Raw genomic sequence first — 19,521 nt, 5'->3', positions numbered from 1 at the left:
CAGGAAAAGGTTGGTGGCCCAAAAACAGTGTCAGAGAGCTCTGATTGTCCCAAAAACATTTGCAGCCTGAAAGGGGCATTAAACTGCATCTTAGACCACTGAAATTCCCACAAATATTTTTGGCACAGAAAATACATCCTACACCCCTGAAAGATCAGAAAATGTTGGCAGCCCAAAAGATGCCTTAAAATGCATCTTAGGCCTGCAAAAATGTAGAAAACTTTGGAGGGCTAAAAAAGGGCTTTAGAGGCATCCTAGACCCCCTAAAGTCCAGGAAAAGGTTGGTTTCCCAAAAACAGTGTCAGAGATCTCTGATTGTCCCAAAAACATCTGTAGCCTGAAAGGGGCATTAACCCGCATCCTAGAACACTGAAATTCCCAAAAATATTTTTGGCACGAAATATGCATCCAACACCCCTGAAAGTTCAGGAAATGTTGCAGCCCAAAAAAGGCATTAGAATGCATCTTAGGCCTGCAAAAATGTAGAAAACTTTGGAGGCCCAAAAAAGGGCTTTACAGGCATCCTAGACCCCCTAAAGTCCAGAAAATGTTGGTGGCCAAAAAACTGTGTCAGTGAGCTCTGATTGTCCCAAAAACAGTTTCAGCCTGTAAGGGGTATTAACCCGCATTCTAGACCACTGAAATTCCCAAAAACATTTTTGTCAGAAAATATGCATCCAACACCCCTGAAAGTTCAGGAAATGTTGGCAGCCCAAAAAAGGCCTTAAAATGCAACTTAGGCCTGCAAAAAGTATAAAACTTTGGAGGGCTATAAAAGGGCTTTACAGGCATCCTAGACCTCCCAAAGTCCAGGAAAAGGTTGGTGGCCCAAAAACAGTGTCAGAGCTCTGGTTGTCACAAAAACATTTGTAGCCTGAAAGGGGCATTAACCCGCATCCTAGACCACTGAAATTCCCAAAAATATTTTTGGCACGAAATATGCATCCAACACCCCTGAAAGTTCAGGAAATGTTGCAGCCCAAAAAAGGCATTAAAATGCATCTTAGGCCTGCAAACATGTAGAAAACTTTGGAGGGCTAAAAAAGGGCCTTACAGGCATCCTAGAACCCCTAAAGTCCAGGAAAAGGTTGGTGGCCCAAAAACAGTGTCAGCGAGCTCTGATTGTCCCAAAAATATTTGTAGCCTGAAAGGGGCATTAACCCGCATCCTAGACCACTGAAATTCCCAAAAATATTTTTGGCAGGAAATATGCATCCAACACCCCTAAAAGTTCAGGAAATGTTGCAGCCCAAAAAAGGCATTAAAATGCATCTTAGGCCTGCAAAAATGTAGAAAACATTGGAGGCCCAAAAAAGGGGTTTACAGGCATCCTAGACCCTCTAAAGTCCAAAAAATGTTGGTGGCCCAAAAACAGTGTCAGAGAGCTCTGAATGTCCCAAAAACATTTGCAGCCTGAAAGGGGCATTAACCCGTATTCTAGACCACTGAAATTCCCAAAAACATTTTTGTCACAAAATATGCATCCAACACCCCTGAAAGTTCAGGAAATGTTGGCAGCCCAAAAAAGGCCTTAAAATGCAACTTAGGCCTGCAAAAATGTTGAAAACTTTGGAGGCCCAAAAAAGGGCTTTACAGGCATCCTAGACCCCCTAAAGTCCAGGAAATGTTGGTGGCCCAAAAACAATGTCAGAGAGCTCTGAATGTCCCAAAAACATTTGCAGCCTGAAAGGGGCATTAACCCGCATCCTAGACCACTGAAATTCCCAAAAATGTTTTTGGCACAAAATATGCATCCAACACCCCTGAAAGTTCAGGAAATGTTGCAGCCCAAAAAAGGCATTAAAATGCATCTTAGGCCTGCAAAAATGTAGAAAACTTTGGAGGCCCAAAAAAGGGGTTTACAGGCATCCTAGACCCCCTAAAGTCCAGAAACTGTTGGTGGCCAAATACCTGTGTCATTGAGCTCTGATTGTCCCAAACATAGTTGCAGCCTGTAAAGGGAATTAACCCGCATTCGAGACCACTGAAATTCCCCAAAACATTTTTGTCACAAAATATGCATCCAACACCCCTGAAAGTTCCGGAAATGTTGGCTGCCCAAAAAAGGCATTAGAATGCATCTTAGGCCTGCAAAAATGGAGAAAACTTTGGAGGCCCAAAAAAGGGCTTTACAGGCATTCTAGACCCCATAAAGTCCAGAAAATGTTGGTGGCCAAAAAACTGTGTCAGTGAGCTCTGATTGTCCCAAAAACAGTTGCAGCCTGAAAGGGGCATGAACCCGCACCCTAGACCACTGAAATTACCAAACATATTTTTGGCACAGAATATGCATCCAACACCCCTGAAAGATCAGAAAATGTTGGCAGCCCAAAAAATGCCTTAAAATGCATCTTAGGCCTGCAAAAATGTAGAAAACTTTGGAGGACCAAAAAAGGGCTTTACAGGCATCCTAGACCCCCTAAGTCCAGGAAAAGGTTGGTGGACCAAAAACAGTGTCAGAAAGCTCTGATTGTCCCAAAAACACTTGTAGCCTGAAAGGGGCATTAACCCGCATCCTAGACCACTGAAATTCCCAAAAATATTTTTGGCACGAAATATGCATTCAACACCCCTGAAAGTTCTGGAAATGTTGGCAGCTCAAAAAAGGCATTAAAATGCATCTCAGGCCTGCAAAAATGTAGAAAACTTTGGAGGACCAAAAAAGGGCTTTACAGGCATCCTAGACCCCCTAAAGTCCAGGAAAAGGTTGGTGGCCCAAAAACAGTGTCAGCGAGCTCTGATTGTCCCAAAAACATTTGTAACCTGAAAGGGGCATTAACCCGCATCCTAGACCACTGAAATTCCCAAACATAGTTTTGGCACGAAATATGCATCCAACACCCCTGAAAGTTCAGGAAATGTTGCAGCCCAAAAAAGGCATTAAAATGCATCTTAGGCCTGCAAAAATATCGAAAACTTTGGAGGCCCAACAAAGGGCTTTACAGGCATCCTAGACCCCCTAAAGTCCAAAAAATGTTGGTGGCCCAAAAACAGTGTCAGAGAGCTCTGAATGTCCCAAAAACATTTGCAGCCTGAAAGGGGCATTAACCCCCATCCTAGACCACTGAAATTCCCAATCATATTTTTGGCACAGAATATGCATCCAACACCCCTGAAAGATCAGAAAATGTTGGCAGCCCAAAAAATGCCTTAAAATGCATCTCAGGCCTGCAAAAATGTAGAACACTTTGGAGGACCAAAAAAGGGCTTTACAGGCATCCTAGACCCCCTAAAGTCCAAAAAATGTTGGTGGCCCTAAAACAGTGTCAGAGAGCTCTGAATGTCCCAAAAACATTTGCAGCCTGAAAGGGGCATTAACCCGCATCCTAGACCACTGAAATTCCCAAAAATATTTTTGGCACGAAATATGCATCCAACACCCCTGAAAGTTCAGGAAATGTTGCAGCCCAAAAAAGGCATTAAAATGCATCTTAGGCCTGCAAAAACGTAGAAAACTTTGGAGGGCTAAAAAGGGCTTTACAGGCATCCTAGACTCCCTAAAGTCCAGGAAAAGGTTGGTGGCGCAAAAACAGTGTCAGAGAGCTCTGATTGTCCCAAAAACATTTGAAGCCTGAAAGGGTCATTAACCCGCATCCTAGACCACTGAAATTCCCAAAAATATTTTTGTCACAAAATATGCATCCAACAGCCCTGAAAGTTCCGGAAATGTTGGCAGCCCAAAATAGGAATTAAATTGCAACTTAGGTCTGCAAAAATGTAGAAAACTTTTATAGGCCCAAAAAAAAGTGTTTACAGGCATCCTAGACCCCCTAAAGTCCAGAAAGTGTTGGTGTCCAAATACCTGTGTCAGTGAGCTCTGATAGTCCCAAAAACAGTTGCAGCCTGTAAGGCGCTTTAACCCGCATTCTAGACCACTGTAATTCCCAAAAACATTTTTGTCACAAAATATGCATCCAACACCCCTGAAAGTTCCGGAAATGTTGGCAGCCCAAAAAGGCATTAAAATGCATCTTAGGCCTGCAAAAATGTAGAAAACTTTGGAGGCCCAAAAAAGGGCTTTACATGCATCCTAGACCCCCTAAAGTCCAGAAAATGTTGGTGGCCAAAAAACGGTGTCAGTGAGCTCTGATTGTCCCAAAAACAGTTGCAGCCTGTAAGGGGCATTAACCCGCATTCTAGACCATTGAAATTCCTAAAAACATTTTTGTCAGAAAATATGCATCCAACACCCCTGAAAGTTCAGGAAATGTTGGCAGCCCAAAAAAGGCCTTAAAATGCAACTTAGGCCTGCAAAAATGTATAAAACTTTGGAGGGCTATAAAAGGGCTTTACAGGCATCCTAGACCTCCCAAAGTCCAGGAAAAGGTTGGTGGCCCAAAAACAGTGTCAGAGCTCTGGTTGTCACAAAAACATTTGTAGCCTGAAAGGGGCATTAACCCGCATCCTAGACCACTGAAATTCCCAAAAATATTTTTGGCACGAAATATGCATCCAACACCCCTGAAAGTTCAGGAAATGTTGCAGCCCAAAAAAGGCATTAAAATGCATCTTAGGCCTGCAAACATGTAGAAAACTTTGGAGGGCTAAAAAAGGGCCTTACAGGCATCCTAGAACCCCTAAAGTCCAGGAAAAGGTTGGTGGCCCAAAAACAGTGTCAGCGAGCTCTGATTGTCCCAAAAATATTTGTAGCCTGAAAGGGGCATTAACCCGCATCCTAGACCACTGAAATTCCCAAAAATATTTTTGGCAGGAAATATGCATCCAACACCCCTAAAAGATCAGGAAAAGTTGCAGCCCAAAAAAGGCATTAAAATGCATCTTAGGCCTGCAAAAATGTAGAAAACATTGGAGGCCCAAAAAAGGGGTTTACAGGCATCCTAGACCCTCTAAAGTCCAAAAAATGTTGGTGGCCCAAAAACAGTGTCAGAGAGCTCTGAATGTCCCAAAAACATTTGCAGCCTGAAAGGGGCATTAACCCGTATTCTAGACCACTGAAATTCCCAAAAACATTTTTGTCACAAAATATGCATCCAACACCCCTGAAAGTTCAGGAAATGTTGCAGCCCAAAAAAGGCATTAAAATGCATCTCAGGCCTGCAAAGATGTAGAAAACTTTGGAGGCCCAAAAAAGGGGTTTACAGGCATCCTAGACCCCCTAAAGTCCAGAAACGGTTGGTGGCCAAATACCTGTGTCATTGAGCTCTGATTGTCCAAAAAATAGTTGCAGCCTGTAAAGGGAATTAACCCGCATTCGAGACCACTGAAATTCCCCAAAACATTTTTGTCACAAAATATGCATCCAACACCCCTTAAAGTTCCGGAAATGTTGGCAGCCCAAAAAAGGCATTAGAATGCATCTTAGGCCTGCAAAAATGTATAAAACTTTGGAGGGCTATAAAAGGGCTTTACAGGCATCCTAGACCCCCTAAAGTCCAGGAAAAGGTTGGTGGCCCAAAAACAGTGTCAGAGAGCTCTGATTGTCCCAAAACCATTTGTAGCCTGAAAGGGGCATTAACCCGCATCCTAGACCACTGAAATTCCCAAAAATATTTTTGGCACAAAATATGCATCCAACACCCCTGAAAGTTCAGGAAATGTTGCAGCCCAAAAAAGGCATTCAAATGCATCTTAGGCCTGCAAAAATATAGAAAACTTTGGAGGCCCAAAAAAGGGGTTTACAAGCATCCTAGACCCCCTAAAGTCCAAAAAATGTTGGTGGCCCAAAAACAGTGCCAGAGAGCTCTGAACGTCCCAAAAACATTTGCAGCCTGAAAGGTTAACCAGCATCCTAGACCACTGAAATTCCCAAACATATTTTTGGCACAGAATATGCATCCAACACCCCTGAAAGTTCAGGAAATGTTGGCAGCCCAAAAAAGGCCTTAAAATGCAACTTAGGCCTGCAAAAATGTATAAAACTTTGGAGGCCCAAAAAAGGGGTTTACAAGCATCCTAGACCCCCTAAAGTCCAAAAAATGTTGGTGGCCCAAAAACAGTGCCAGAGAGCTCTGAACGTCCCAGAAACATTTGCAGCCTGAAAGGTTAACCAGCATCCTAGACCACTGAAATTCCCAAACATATTTTTGGCACAGAATATGCATCCAACACCCCTGAAAGTTCAGGAAATGTTGGCAGCCCAAAAAAGGCCTTAAAATGCAACTTAGGCCTGCAAAAATGTATAAAACTTTGGAGGCCCAAAAAAGGGGTTTACAAGCATTCTAGACCTCCTAAAGTCCAGGAAAAGGTTGGTGGCCCAAAAACAGTGCCAGAGAGCTCTGAATGTCCCAAAAACATTTGCAGCCTGAAAGGTTAACCAGCATCCTAGACCACTGAAATTCCCAAACATATTTTTGGCACAGAATATGCATCCAACACCCCTGAAAGTTCAGGAAATGTTGGCAGCCCAAAAAAGGCATTCAAATGCATCTTAGGCCTGCAAAAATATAGAAAACTTTGGAGGCCCAAAAAAGGGGTTTACAAGCATTCTAGACCTCCTAAAGTCCAAAAAATGTTGGTGGCCCTAAAACAGTGTCAGAGAGCTCTGAATGTCCCAAAAACATTTGCAGCCTGAAAGGGGCATTAACCCGCATCCTAGACCACTAAAATTCCCCAAAAAATTTTTGGCACGAAATATGCATCCAACACCCCTGAAAGATCAGAAAATGTTGGCAGCCCAAAAAATGCCTTAAAATGCATCTTAGGCCTGCAAAAATGTAGAAAACTTTGGAGGCACAAAAAAGGGGTTTACAGCAATCCTAGACCCCCTAAAGTCCAAAAAATGTTGGTGGCCCTAAAACAGTGTCAGAGAGCTCTGAATGTCCCAAAAACATTTGCAGCCTGAAAGGGGCATTAACCCGCATCCTAGACCACTGAAATTCCCAAAAATATTTTTGGCACGAAATATGCATCCAACACCCCTGAAAGTTCAGGAAATGTTGCAGCCCAAAAAAGGCATTAAAATGCATCTTAGGCCTGCAAAAATGTAGAAAACTTTGGAGGGCTAAAAAGGGCTTTACAGGCATCCTAGACTCCCTAAAGTCCAGGAAAAGGTTGGTGGCGCAAAAACAGTGTCAGAGAGCTCTGATTGTCCCAAAAACATTTGAAGCCTGAAAGGGTCATTAACCCGCATCCTAGACCACTGAAATTCCCAAAAATATTTTTGTCACAAAATATGCATCCAACACCCCTGAAAGTTCCGGAAATGTTGGCAGCCCAAAATAGGAATTAAATTGCATCTTAGGTCTGCAAAAATGTAGAAAACTTTTATAGGCCCAAAAAAAGTGTTTACAGGCATCCTAGACCCCCTAAAGTCCAGAAAGTGTTGGTGTCCAAATACCTGTGTCAGTGAGCTCTGATAGTCCCAAAAACAGTTGCAGCCTGTAAGGCGCTTTAACCCGCATTCTAGACCACTGTAATTCCCAAAAACATTTTTGTCACAAAATATGCATCCAACACCCCTGAAAGTTCCGGAAATGTTGGCAGCCCAAAAAGGCATTAAAATGCATCTTAGGCCTGCAAAAATGTATAAAACTTTGGAGGGCTATAAAAGGGCTTTACAGGCATCCTAGACCCCCTAAAGTCCAGAAAATGTTGGTGGCCAAAAAACGGTGTCAGTGAGCTCTGATTGTCCCAAAAACAGTTGCAGCCTGTAAGGGGCATTAACCCGCATTCTAGACCATTGAAATTCCTAAAAACATTTTTGTCAGAAAATATGCATCCAACACCCCTGAAAGTTCAGGAAATGTTGGCAGCCCAAAAAAGGCCTTAAAATGCAACTTAGGCCTGCAAAAATGTAGAAAACTTTGGAGGCACAAAAAAGGGGTTTACAGCAATCCTAGACCCCCTAAAGTCCAAAAAATGTTGGTGGCCCTAAAACAGTGTCAGAGAGCTCTGAATGTCCCAAAAACATTTGCAGCCTGAAAGGGGCATTAACCCGCATCCTAGACCACTGAAATTCCCAAAAATATTTTTGGCACGAAATATGCATCCAACACCCCTGAAAGTTCAGGAAATGTTGCAGCCCAAAAAAGGCATTAAAATGCATCTTAGGCCTGCAAAAATGTAGAAAACTTTGGAGGGCTAAAAAGGGCTTTACAGGCATCCTAGACTCCCTAAAGTCCAGGAAAAGGTTGGTGGCGCAAAAACAGTGTCAGAGAGCTCTGATTGTCCCAAAAACATTTGAAGCCTGAAAGGGTCATTAACCCGCATCCTAGACCACTGAAATTCCCAAAAATATTTTTGTCACAAAATATGCATCCAACACCCCTGAAAGTTCCGGAAATGTTGGCAGCCCAAAATAGGAATTAAATTGCATCTTAGGTCTGCAAAAATGTAGAAAACTTTTATAGGCCCAAAAAAAGTGTTTACAGGCATCCTAGACCCCCTAAAGTCCAGAAAGTGTTGGTGTCCAAATACCTGTGTCAGTGAGCTCTGATAGTCCCAAAAACAGTTGCAGCCTGTAAGGCGCTTTAACCCGCATTCTAGACCACTGTAATTCCCAAAAACATTTTTGTCACAAAATATGCATCCAACACCCCTGAAAGTTCCGGAAATGTTGGCAGCCCAAAAAGGCATTAAAATGCATCTTAGGCCTGCAAAAATGTATAAAACTTTGGAGGGCTATAAAAGGGCTTTACAGGCATCCTAGACCCCCTAAAGTCCAGAAAATGTTGGTGGCCAAAAAACGGTGTCAGTGAGCTCTGATTGTCCCAAAAACAGTTGCAGCCTGTAAGGGGCATTAACCCGCATTCTAGACCATTGAAATTCCTAAAAACATTTTTGTCAGAAAATATGCATCCAACACCCCTGAAAGTTCAGGAAATGTTGGCAGCCCAAAAAAGGCCTTAAAATGCAACTTAGGCCTGCAAAAATGTATAAAACTTTGGAGGGCTATAAAAGGGCTTTACAGGCATCCTAGACCTCCCAAAGTCCAGGAAAAGGTTGGTGGCCCAAAAACAGTGTCAGAGCTCTGGTTGTCACAAAAACATTTGTAGCCTGAAAGGGGCATTAACCCGCATCCTAGACCACTGAAATTCCCAAAAATATTTTTGGCACGAAATATGCATCCAACACCCCTGAAAGTTCAGGAAATGTTGCAGCCCAAAAAAGGCATTAAAATGCATCTTAGGCCTGCAAACATGTAGAAAACTTTGGAGGGCTAAAAAAGGGCCTTACAGGCATCCTAGAACCCCTAAAGTCCAGGAAAAGGTTGGTGGCCCAAAAACAGTGTCAGAGAGCTCTGATTGTCCCAAAAATATTTGTAGCCTGAAAGGGGCATTAACCCGCATCCTAGACCACTGAAATTCCCAAAAATATTTTTGGCAGGAAATATGCATCCAACACCCCTAAAAGATCAGGAAATGTTGCAGCCCAAAAAAGGCATTAAAATGCAACTTAAGCCTGCAAAAATGTAGAAATCTTTGGAGGCCCAAAAAAGGTGTTTACAGGCATCCTAGACCCCCTAAAGTCCAGAAAGTGTTGGTGGCCAAATACCTGTGTCAGTGAGCTCTGATTGTCCCAAAAATATTTGTAGCCTGAAAGGGGCATTAACCCGCATCCTAGACCACTGAAATTCCCAAAAATATTTTTGGCAGGAAATATGCATCCAACACCCCTAAAAGATCAGGAAATGTTGCAGCCCAAAAAAGGCATTAAAATGCAACTTAAGCCTGCAAAAATGTAGAAATCTTTGGAGGCCCAAAAAAGGTGTTTACAGGCATCCTAGACCCCCTAAAGTCCAGAAAGTGTTGGTGGCCAAATACCTGTGTCAGTGAGCTCTGATTGTCCCAAAAACAGTTGCAGCCTGTAAGGGGAATTAACCCGCATTCTAGACCACTGAAATTCCCAAAAACATTTTTGTCACAAAATATGCATCCAACACCCCTGAAAGTTCCGGAAATGTTGGCAGCCCAAAAAGGCATTAAAATGCATCTTAGGCCTGCAAAAATGTTGAAAACTTTGGAGGCCCAAAAAAGGGCTTTACAGGCATCCTAGACCCCCTAAAGTCCAGGAAATGTTGGTGGCCCAAAAACAGTGTCAGAGAGCTCTGAATGTCCCAAAAACATTTGCAGCCTGAAAGGGGCATTAACCCGCATCCTAGACCACTGAAATTCCCAAAAATGTTTTGGCACGAAATATGCATCCAACACCCCTGAAAGTTCAGGAAATGTTGCAGCCCAAAAAAGGCATTAAAATGCATCTCAGGCCTGCAAAGATGTAGAAAACTTTGGAGGCCCAAAAAAGGGGTTTACAGGCATCCTAGACCCCCTAAAGTCCAGAAACTGTTGGTGGCCAAATACCTGTGTCATTGAGCTCTGATTGTCCAAAAAATAGTTGCAGCCTGTAAAGGGAATTAACCCGCATTCGAGACCACTGAAATTCCCCAAAACATTTTTGTCACAAAATATGCATCCAACACCCCTTAAAGTTCCGGAAATGTTGGCAGCCCAAAAAAGGCATTAGAATGCATCTTAGGCCTGCAAAAATGGAGAAAACTTTGGAGGCCCAAAAAAGGGCTTTACAGGCATCCTAGACCCCATAAAGTCCAGAAAATGTTGGTGGCCAAAAAACTGTGTCAGTGAGCTCTGATTGTCCCAAAAACAGTTGCAGCCCGAAAGGGGCATGAACCCGCACCCTAGACCACTGAAATTACCAAACATATTTTTGGCACAGAATATGCATCCAACACCCATGAAAGATCAGAAAATGTTGGCAGCCCAAAAAATGCCTTAAAATGCATCTTAGGCCTGCAAAAATGTAGAAAACTTTGGAGGACCAAAAAAGGGCTTTACAGGCATCCTAGACCCCCTAAGTCCAGGAAAAGGTTGGTGGCCCAAAAACAGTGTCAGAAAGCTCTGATTGTCCCAAAAACACTTGTAGCCTGAAAGGGGCATTAACCCGCATCCTAGACCACTGAAATTCCCAAAAATATTTTTGGCACGAAATATGCATCCAACACCCCTGAAAGATCAGGAAAAGTTGCAGCCCAAAAAAGGCATTAAAATGCATCTTAGGCCTGTAAAAATGTCAAAAACTTTGGAGGCCCAAAAAAGGGGTTTACAGGCATCCTAGACCCCCTAAAGTCCAGAAAATGTTGGTGGCCAAATACCTGTGTCAGTGAGCTCTGATTGTCCCAAAAACAGTTGCAGCCTGTAAGGAGAATTAACCCGCATTCTAGACCACTGAAATTCCCAAAAACATTTTTGTCACAAAATATGCATCCAACACCCCTGAAAGTTCCGGAAATGTTGGCAGCTCAAAAAAGGCCTTAAAATGCAATTTAATCCTGCAAAAATGTATGACAATTTGGAGGGCTAAAAAAGGGCTTTACAGGCATCCTAGACCCCCTAAAGTCCAGGAAAAGGTTGGTGGCCCAAAAACAGTGTCAGAGAGCTCTGATTGTCCCAAAAACATTTGCAGCCTGAAAGGGGCATTAAACTGCATCTTAGACCACTGAAATTCCCACAAATATTTTTGGCACAGAAAATACATCCTACACCCCTGAAAGATCAGAAAATGTTGGCAGCCCAAAATATGCCTTAAAATGCATCTTAGGCCTGCAAAAATGTAGAAAACTTTGGAGGGCTAAAAAAGGGCTTTAGAGGCATCCTAGACCCCCTAAAGTCCAGGAAAAGGTGGGTTTCCCAAAAACAGTGTCAGAGATCTCTGATTGTCCCAAAAACATCTGTAGCCTGAAAGGGGCATTAACCCGCATCCTAGACCACTGAAATTCCCAAAAATATTTTTGGCACGAAATATGCATCCAACACCCCTGAAAGTTCAGGAAATGTTGCAGCCCAAAAAAGGCATTAGAATGCATCTTAGGCCTGCAAAAATGTAGAAAACTTTGGAGGCCCAAAAAAGGGCTTTACAGGCATCCTAGACCCCCTAAAGTCCAGAAAATGTTGGTGGCCAAAAAACTGTGTCAGTGAGCTCTGATTGTCCCAAAAACAGTTTCAGCCTGTAAGGGGTATTAACCCGCATTCTAGACCACTGAAATTCCCAAAAACATTTTTGTCAGAAAATATGCATACAACACCCCTGAAAGTTCAGGAAATGTTGGCAGCCCAAAAAAGGCCTTAAAATGCAACTTAGGCCTGCAAAAAGTATAAAACTTTGGAGGGCTATAAAAGGGCTTTACAGGCATCCTAGACCTCCCAAAGTCCAGGGAAAAGGTTGGTGGCCCAAAAACAGTGTCAGAGCTCTGGTTGTCACAAAAACATTTGTAGCCTGAAAGGGGCATTAACCCGCATCCTAGACCACTGAAATTCCCAAAAATATTTTTGGCACGAAATATGCATCCAACACCCCTGAAAGTTCAGGAAATGTTGCAGCCCAAAAAAGGCATTAAAATGCATCTTAGGCCTGCAAACATGTAGAAAACTTTGGAGGGCTAAAAAACGGCCTTACAGGCATCCTAGAACCCCTAAAGTCCAGGAAAAGTTTGGTGGCCCAAAAACAGTGTCAGCGAGCTCTGATTGTCCCAAAAATATTTGTAGCCTGAAAGGGGCATTAACCCGCATCCTAGACCACTGAAATTCCGAAAAATATTTTTGGCAGGAAATATGCATCCAACACCCCTAAAAGTTCAGGAAATGTTGCAGCCCAAAAAAGGCATTAAAATGCATCTTAGGCCTGCAAAAATGTAGAAAACATTGGAGGCCCAAAAAAGGGGTTTACAGGCATCCTAGACCCTCTAAAGTCCAAAAAATGTTGGTGGCCCAAAAACAGTGTCAGAGAGCTCTGAATGTCCCAAAAACATTTGCAGCCTGAAAGGGGCATTAACCCGTATTCTAGACCACTGAAATTCCCAAAAACATTTTTGTCACAAAATATGCATCCAACACCCCTGAAAGTTCAGGAAATGTTGGCAGCCCAAAAAAGGCCTTAAAATGCAACTTAGGCCTGCAAAAATGTTGAAAACTTTGGAGGCCCAAAAAAGGGCTTTACAGGCATCCTAGACCCCCGAAAGTCCAGGAAATGTTGGTGGCCCAAAAACAGTGTCAGAGAGCTCTGAATGTCCCAAAAACATTTGCAGCCTGAAAGGGGCATTAACCCGCATCCTAGACCACTGAAATTCCCAAAAATGTTTTTGGCACAAAATATGCATCCAACACCCCTGAAAGTTCAGGAAATGTTGCAGCCCAAAAAAGGCATTAAAATGCATCTTAGGCCTGCAAAAATGTTGAAAACTTTGGAGGCCCAAAAAAGGGGTTTACAGGCATCCTAGACCCCCTAAAGTCCAGAAACTGTTGGTGGCCAAATACCTGTGTCATTGAGCTCTGATTGTCCCAAAAATAGTTGCAGCCTGTAAAGGGAATTAACCCGCATTCGAGACCACTGAAATTCCCCAAAACATTTTTGTCACAAAATATGCATCCAACACCCCTGAAAGTTCCGGAAATGTTGGCTGCCCAAAAAAGGCATTAGAATGCATCTTAGGCCTGCAAAAATGGAGAAAACTTTGGAGGCCCAAAAAAGGGCTTTACAGGCATCCTAGACCCCATAAAGTCCAGAAAATGTTGGTGGCCAAAAAACTGTGTCAGTGAGCTCTGATTGTCCCAAAAACAGTTGCAGCCTGAAAGGGGCATGAACCCGCACCCTAGACCACTGAAATTACCAAACATATTTTTGGCACAGAATATGCATCCAACACCCCTGAAAGATCAGAAAATGTTGGCAGCCCAAAAAATGCCTTAAAATGCATCTTAGGCCTGCAAAAATGTAGAAAACTTTGGAGGACCAAAAAAGGGCTTTACAGGCATCCTAGACCCCCTAAGTCCAGGAAAAGGTTGGTGGACCAAAAACAGTGTCAGAAAGCTCTGATTGTCCCAAAAACACTTGTAGCCTGAAAGGGGCATTAACCCGCATCCTAGACCACTGAAATTCCCAAAAATATTTTTGGCACGAAATATTCATCCAACACCCCTGAAAGATCAGGAAATGTTGCAGCCCAAAAAAGGCATTAAAATGCATCTTAGGCCTGTAAAAATGTCAAAAACTTTGGAGGCCCAAAAAAGGGGTTTACAGGCATCCTAGACCCCCTAAAGTCCAGAAAATGTTGGTGGCCAAATACCTGTGTCAGTGAGCTCTGATTGTCCCAAAAACAGTTGCAGTCTGTAAGGGGAATTAACTCGCATTCTAGACCACCGAAATTCCCAAAAACATTTTTGTCACAAAATATGCATCCAACACCCCTGAAAGTTCCGGAAATGTTGGCAGCTCAAAAAAGGCCTTAAAATGCAATTTAATCCTGCAAAAATGTATGACAATTTGGAGGGCTAAAAAAGGGCTTTACAGGCATCCTAGACCCCCTAAAGTCCAGGAAAAGGTTGGTGGCCCAAAAACAGTGTCAGAGAGCTCTGATTGTCCCAAAAACATTTGCAGCCTGAAAGGGGCATTAAACTGCATCTTAGACCACTGAAATTCCCAGAAATATTTTTGGCACAGAAAATACATCCTATACCCCTGAAAGTTCAGAAAAGTTTAGCTGCCCAAAAAAGGACTTAAAAGGCGTCTTAGGCCTGCAAAAATGTAGAAAACTTTGGAGGCCCAAAAAAGGGCTTTACAGGCATCCTAGACCCCCTAAAGTCCAGAAAATGTTGGTCACCAAAAAACGGTGTCAGAGAGCTCTAATTGTCCCAAAAACATTTCCAGCCTGAAAGTGGCATTAACTCGCATCCTAGACCACTGAAATTCCCAAACATATTTTTGGCACAGAATATGCATCTAACACCCCTGAAAGATCAGAAAATGTTGGCAGCCCAGAAAATGCCTTAAAATGCATCTTAGGCCTGCAAAAATGTAGAAAACTTTGGAGGACCAAAAAAGGGCTTTATAGGCATCCTAGACCCCCTAAAGTCCAGGAAAAGGTTGGTGGCCCAAAAACAGTGTCAGCGAGCTCTGATTGTCCCAAAAACATTTGTAGCCTGAAAGGGGCATTAACCCACATCCTAGACCACTGAAATTCCCAAAAATATTTTTGGCACGCAATATGCATCCAACACCCCTGAAAGTTCAGGAAATGTTGCAGCCCAAAAAAAGCATTAAAATGCATCTTAGGCCTGCAAAAATATAGAAAACTTTGGAGGCCCAAAAGAGGGGTTTACAGGCATCCTAGACCCCCTAAAGTCCAGAAAATGTTGGTGGCCAAAAAACTGTGTCAGTGAGCTCTGATTGTCCCAAAAACAGTTGCAACCTGTAAGTGGCATTAACCCGCATCCTAGACCACTGAAATTCCCAAAAATATTTTTGCCACAAAATATGCATCCAACACCCCTGAAAGTTCAGGAAATGTTGCAGCCCAAAAAAGGCATTAAAATGCATCTTAGGCCTGCAAAAATGTAGAAAACTTTGGAGGCCCAAAAAAGGGGTTTACAAGCATCCTAGAACCCCTAAAGTCCAAAAAATGTTGGTAGCCCTAAAACAGTGTCAGAGAGCTCTGAATGTCCCAAAAACATTTGCAGCCTGAAAGGGGCATTAACCCGCATCCTAGACCACTGAAATTCCCAAAAATATTTTTGGCACGAAATATGCATCCAACACCCCTGAAAGTTCAGGAAATGTTGCAGCCCAAAAAAGGCATTAAAATGCATCTTAGGCCTGCAAAAATGTAGAAAACTTTGGAGGGCTAAAAAGGGCTTTACAGGCATCCTAGACTCCCTAAAGTCCAGGAAAAGGTTGGTGGCGCAAAAACAGTGTCAGAGAGCTCTGATTGTCCCAAAAACATTTGAAGCCTGAAAGGGTCATTAACCCGCATCCTAGACCACTGAAATTCCCAAAAATATTTTTGTCACAAAATATGCATCCAACACCCCTGAAAGTTCCGGAAATGTTGGCAGCCCAAAATAGGAATTAAATTGCATCTTAGGTCTGCAAAAATGTAGAAAACTTTTATAGGCCCAAAAAAAGTGTTTACAGGCATCCTAGACCCCCTAAAGTCCAGAAAGTGTTGGTGTCCAAATACCTGTGTCAGTGAGCTCTGATAGTCCCAAAAACAGTTGCAGCCTGTAAGGCGCTTTAACCCGCATTCTAGACCACTGTAATTCCCAAAAACATTTTTGTCACAAAATATGCATCCAACACCCCTGAAAGTTCCGGAAATGTTGGCAGCCCAAAAAGGCATTAAAATGCATTTTAGGCCTGCAAAAATGTAGAAAACTTTGGAGGCCCAAAAAAGGGCTTTACAGGCATCCTAGACCCCCTAAAGTCCAGAAAATGTTGGTGGCCAAAAAACGGTGTCAGTGAGCTCTGATTGTCCCAAAAACAGTTGCAGCCTGTAAGGGGCATTAACCCGCATTCTAGACCATTGAAATTCCTAAAAACATTTTTGTCAGAAAATATGCATCCAACACCCCTGAAAGTTCAGGAAATGTTGGCAGCCCAAAAAAGGCCTTAAAATGCAACTTAGGCCTGCAAAAATGTATAAAACTTTGGAGGGCTATAAAAGGGCTTTACAGGCATCCTAGACCTCCCAAAGTCCAGGAAAAGGTTGGTGGCCCAAAAACAGTGTCAGAGCTCTGGTTGTCACAAAAACATTTGTAGCCTGAAAGGGGCATTAACCCGCATCCTAGACCACTGAAATTCCCAAAAATATTTTTGGCACGAAATATGCATCCAACACCCCTGAAAGTTCAGGAAATGTTGCAGCCCAAAAAAGGCATTAAAATGCATCTTAGGCCTGCAAACATGTAGAAAACTTTGGAGGGCTAAAAAAGGGCCTTACAGGCATCCTAGAACCCCTAAAGTCCAGGAAAAGGTTGGTGGCCCAAAAACAGTGTCAGCGAGCTCTGATTGTCCCAAAAATATTTGTAGCCTGAAAGGGGCATTAACCCGCATCCTAGACCACTGAAATTCCCAAAAATATTTTTGGCAGGAAATATGCATCCAACACCCCTAAAAGATCAGGAAATGTTGCAGCCCAAAAAAGGCATTAAAATGCATCTTAGGCCTGCAAAAATGTAGAAAACATTGGAGGCCCAAAAAAGGGGTTTACAGGCATCCTAGACCCTCTAAAGTCCAAAAAATGTTGGTGGCCCAAAAACAGTGTCAGAGAGCTCTGAATGTCCCAAAAACATTTGCAGCCTGAAAGGGGCATTAACCCGTATTCTAGACCACTGAAATTCCCAAAAACATTTTTGTCACAAAATATGCATCCAACACCCCTGAAAGTTCAGGAAATGTTGGCAGCCCAAAAAAGGCCTTAAAATGCAACTTAAGCCTGCAAAAATGTAGAAATCTTTGGAGGCCCAAAAAAGGTGTTTACAGGCATCCTAGACCCCCTAAAGTCCAGAAAGTGTTGGTGGCCAAATACCTGTGTCAGTGAGCTCTGATTGTCCCAAAAACAGTTGCAGCCTGTAAGGGGAATTAACCCGCATTCTAGACCACTGAAATTCCCAAAAACATTTTTGTCACAAAATATGCATCCAACACCCCTGAAAGCTCCGGAAATGTTGGCAGCCCAAAAAGGCATTAAAATGCATCTTAGGCCTGCAAAAATGTTGAAAACTTTGGAGGCCCAAAAAAGGGCTTTACAGGCATCCTAGACCCCCTAAAGTCCAGGAAATGTTGGTGGCCCAAAAACAGTGTCAGAGAGCTCTGAATGTCCCAAAAACATTTGCAGCCTGAAAGGGGCATTAACCCGCATCCTAGACCACTGAAATTCCCAAAAATGTTTTTGGCACGAAATATGCATCCAACACCCCTGAAAGTTCAGGAAATGTTGCAGCCCAAAAAAGGCATTAGAATGCATCTTAGGCCTGCAAAAATGTAGAAAACTTTGGAGGCCCAAAAAAGGGCTTTACAGGCATCCTAGACCCCCTAAAGTCCAGAAAATGTTGGTGGCCAAAAAACTGTGTCAGTGAGCTCTGATTGTCCCAAAAACAGTTTCAGCCTGTAAGGGGTATTAACCCGCATTCTAGACCACTGAAATTCCCAAAAACATTTTTGTCAGAAAATATGCATACAACACCCCTGAAAGTTCAGGAAATGTTGGCAGCCCAAAAAAGGCCTTAAAATGCAACTTAGGCCTGCAAAAAGTATAAAACTTTGGAGGGCTATAAAAGGGCTTTACAGGCATCCTAGACCTCCCAAAGTCCAGGGAAAAGGTTGGTGGCCCAAAAACAGTGTCAGAGCTCTGGTTGTCACAAAAACATTTGTAGCCTGAAAGGGGCATGAACCCGCACCCTAGACCACTGAAATTACCAAACATATTTTTGGCACAGAATATGCATCCAACACCCCTGAAAGATCAGAAAATGTTGGCAGCCCAAAAAATGCCTTAAAATGCATCTTAGGCCTGCAAAAATGTAGAAAACTTTGGAGGACCAAAAAAGGGCTTTACAGGCATCCTAGACCCCCTAAGTCCAGGAAAAGGTTGGTGGACCAAAAACAGTGTCAGAAAGCTCTGATTGTCCCAAAAACACTTGTAGCCTGAAAGGGGCATTAACCCGCATCCTAGACCACTGAAATTCCCAAAAATATTTTTGGCACGAAATATGCATCCAACACCCCTGAAAGATCAGGAAAAGTTGCAGCCCAAAAAAGGCATTAAAATGCATCTTAGGCCTGTAAAAATGTCAAAAACTTTGGAGGCCCAAAAAAGGGGTTTACAGGCATCCTAGACCCCCTAAAGTCCAGAAAATGTTGGTGGCCAAATACCTGTGTCAGTGAGCTCTGATTGTCCCAAAAACAGTTGCAGCCTGTAAGGAGAATTAACCCGCATTCTAGACCACTGAAATTCCCAAAAACATTTTTGTCACAAAATATGCATCCAACACCCCTGAAAGTTCCGGAAATGTTGGCAGCTCAAAAAAGGCCTTAAAATGCAATTTAATCCTGCAAAAATGTATGACAATTTGGAGGGCTAAAAAAGGGCTTTACAGGCATCCTAGACCCCCTAAAGTCCAGGAAAAGGTTGGTGGCCCAAAAACAGTGTCAGAGAGCTCTGATTGTCCCAAAAACATTTGCAGCCTGAAAGGGGCATTAAACTGCATCTTAGACCACTGAAATTCCCACAAATATTTTTGGCACAGAAAATACATCCTACACCCCTGAAAGATCAGAAAATGTTGGCAGCCCAAAATATGCCTTAAAATGCATCTTAGGCCTGCAAAAATGTAGAAAACTTTGGAGGGCTAAAAAAGGGCTTTAGAGGCATCCTAGACCCCCTAAAGTCCAGGAAAAGGTGGGTTTCCCAAAAACAGTGTCAGAGATCTCTGATTGTCCCAAAAACATCTGTAGCCTGAAAGGGGCATTAACCCGCATCCTAGACCACTGAAATTCCCAAAAATATTTTTGGCACGAAATATGCATCCAACACCCCTGAAAGTTCAGGAAATGTTGCAGCCCAAAAAAGGCATTAGAATGCATCTTAGGCCTGCAAAAATGTAGAAAACTTTGGAGGCCCAAAAAAGGGCTTTACAGGCATCCTAGACCCCCTAAAGTCCAGAAAATGTTGGTGGCCAAAAAACTGTGTCAGTGAGCTCTGATTGTCCCAAAAACAGTTTCAGCCTGTAAGGGGTATTAACCCGCATTCTAGACCACTGAAATTCCCAAAAACAT

The sequence above is a fragment of the Ambystoma mexicanum genome, chromosome 11, assembly GCF_040938575.1.
Source record: "Ambystoma mexicanum isolate Mex_15411 chromosome 11, UKY_AmexF1_1, whole genome shotgun sequence".
NCBI classification, from domain to species: Eukaryota; Metazoa; Chordata; class Amphibia; order Caudata; family Ambystomatidae; genus Ambystoma; species Ambystoma mexicanum.
The sequence above is the reverse complement of the archived record's forward strand: the minus strand, read 5'-3'. Positions refer to the sequence as shown.